The following is a 2,630-nucleotide window of genomic DNA, read 5'->3' as shown; positions in this document are numbered from 1 at the left end:
TCCTGGAAGAAAACTTCCCCAATATAATAAAAGAGTATCCGACAAACATCCAGGAAGCAGAGTGGACCCTAATTTGACTGAATTCCAGGAAGACCACTCCAAGTCATATAGTAGTTAAATCATCTAACTTTGAGTAAGAGAGAAAAAAGCGTAAGGACAGCTAGAGAAACTCTAACTTCCCCTTCTATTTTAAGCTAGAGTTTGGCTGGGTAGATCATTCTCGGGCTACAGCTATTCTCCTTCAATGCTCTGAAGATGCTCCTCCCGTCTCTCCACTTCTGGTGATACATCTGGGCTTAGTAGTATCTGATTACCCTTACAAGCGACTTCATTCTTTTCTCTAGATGCAAAAACAAAAGTAATGGCATTGAAACCACTGTTGTCATTTCCATCAAAGAAGGCATAAAAATGCAATGTTGTTATTAGGTACCATTGAATAAATTCTGATCCAATATAAAAAAGTGCTCCAATTAGCTATTTCAGAAGTTAGCATGTACAATTAAAATCTCTCTGCCTGCAAAAAATAACATTCAGTGAGGTACAGCCAATGGAGAATTAACTGCTAAAGACTGCTTAGATAAGCAAATTTATAAAAGGAATCTTCAGGTTTTCGTAAAGCTGTGTCTCTACAATAGAATCCTTCCTGGTTTATGGCTACAAAGGAGGATAAATGAGGGCATAAATCTATATTGTCTTACTCTAATATGGCATGAACTAACATGATATTCTTATAATGAAAACAAATGTTTAGGAGTTTAGGGAAGAAGGGAAATACAGGAAAATTCACTAAAGAAAAAGAAACAAAACAGTGTTAGTCTGGATTGACCAGAGAAAGAAATCCACAGACATGTGTATAAGAGAGAGTTTTATGTCAAAGAGTAATTGTACCTTAAGAAAACATCCCAGTCCAGTCCAGATCAGGTTCATAAGTCTGATATTCGCTCATATGTTTGATACCAGTCTATAAACTTCTCTTCAGACTCATACAAAACATGCAATGATGCTGAATGCAGGAAGATCACCAGCCATTGGGTAGAAAGTCTGCTGGGTCCAGTTGCAGTATAAGTATCTTCACATGGTTCTGCCAGCTCCTGAGTGTGGCTCCTCAGCAGCAGAAAAGGAAAAGCAGAGAGAGTGTGCCCTGCCTCCAGGGAGGAAGACCAGAGTTCCCAGAATCCTCAGGAGAAGGCCATGCCCACATGGAGGCACCATTGGCTATGACCCGATTGACAGGCTAGACTCCACCCCTTTGTTCAAGTTGATAGGAGATTATGTAACTGCCACCAAAACATTTTCATAATATTGCTTACCAGGGGGCTTCAAAAAGCTTGCAGAATAATCCCATTGTTTTTTAACACTACTTTTTCCACAAGCTTTGAATAGCTCCCTCTAATTCAAGGGTCATGGGTAGCCAAACATTATTTCATGGAATACCAGTTCCAAGGAAGTAACCAAAGGAGCACAGTGATGGGTCAGTCGTGGTTCTCCAGGGCTGATTAACAAGGGAAAGGAAATGAGTGAGTTTCAGAGAATGCAGCAGCATATAGTGATTGATTTATAATGAAATTAAGGCTGGTTACAATTTTTGAAAAGAATTGATGGAAAGTATGACTTACGAGGTAATGGTTGATCATAGATTTGTTAGTCCAGGTTGACTAGAGAAACAAATTAATAAACACTCATATGTGTATAAGAAAGAGCTTTATATAAAGGCGCAATTATATGTTGAGAAAACATCCCAATCCAGCTCAGATCAAGTCATAGGTCTGATATTAGCCCATATGTCTGATACTAGTCCAAAATTCCTCTTTAGATGCACGCAGCCCATGCAATAAAGCAGAATGCAGGAAGATAAATGGTCAGTGTATAGAAGGTCTTGTAGTTCCTGTGGCAGTGGAAGCATCTTATTGTTGGCACAGGTCTCCATGTGTCTCCTCCAGCTTTCTGAGTGTCTCAACAGCAGCAAAGGGAAGGCAAAGAGAGAGTGTCCCGCCTCCAGAGAAGAAGAGAAGAAAACTCCCAGAGTCCTCATGAGATGGCCACCCCACAAGGAGGCATTATTCAGGCTGTGACCTGATTGACAGGCTAGATTCCACCTCAATAACCTATTTAATATGGAATATGTAACTACCTCAATGGAAAATTAGAAATTATAACAATCGAGGAAAGTGTGATGAAAAGTATATGATGACTGTTACCTTAGAAGTGGGACATTTGCTTAATGGGAAGGGTTAAGGTTGTGCTATGTGGATGAATGGTGAAATGCATTAAAGATGGAAGCTACTTAGTTCAAGGATTCTGGATACTACAATAAACTGACACATAATTATTCAACCGTAGTTGGATGTATCCAAACTTAGTTAATATCTTCATTCACTGAATTTAGATGATAGTCATCGAGTATAATTATTAAGAAGAGAAACATGTTATAGCTTGATAGATAGATACACATACATGTATACAGGTGTGAAATGGATGTGGAGTCAAAGTTTCTTATCTAAAACCTGCTTTACTACTTTGTGTGAAGCACCTAAAACTTTTCTTAAGTACAAATATAATAGTGTTATAAGAAATATCTAATTGTCAACCTCAATGTTAAATTTTTATTTATAATAATCCATTAAGATATA

The sequence above is a fragment of the Echinops telfairi genome, unplaced genomic scaffold (genome assembly GCF_000313985.2).
Source record: "Echinops telfairi isolate 266 unplaced genomic scaffold, ASM31398v2 ScPeMD7_18;HRSCAF=68, whole genome shotgun sequence".
NCBI classification, from domain to species: domain Eukaryota; kingdom Metazoa; phylum Chordata; class Mammalia; order Afrosoricida; family Tenrecidae; genus Echinops; species Echinops telfairi.
Note: the sequence above shows the minus strand (reverse complement) of the source record.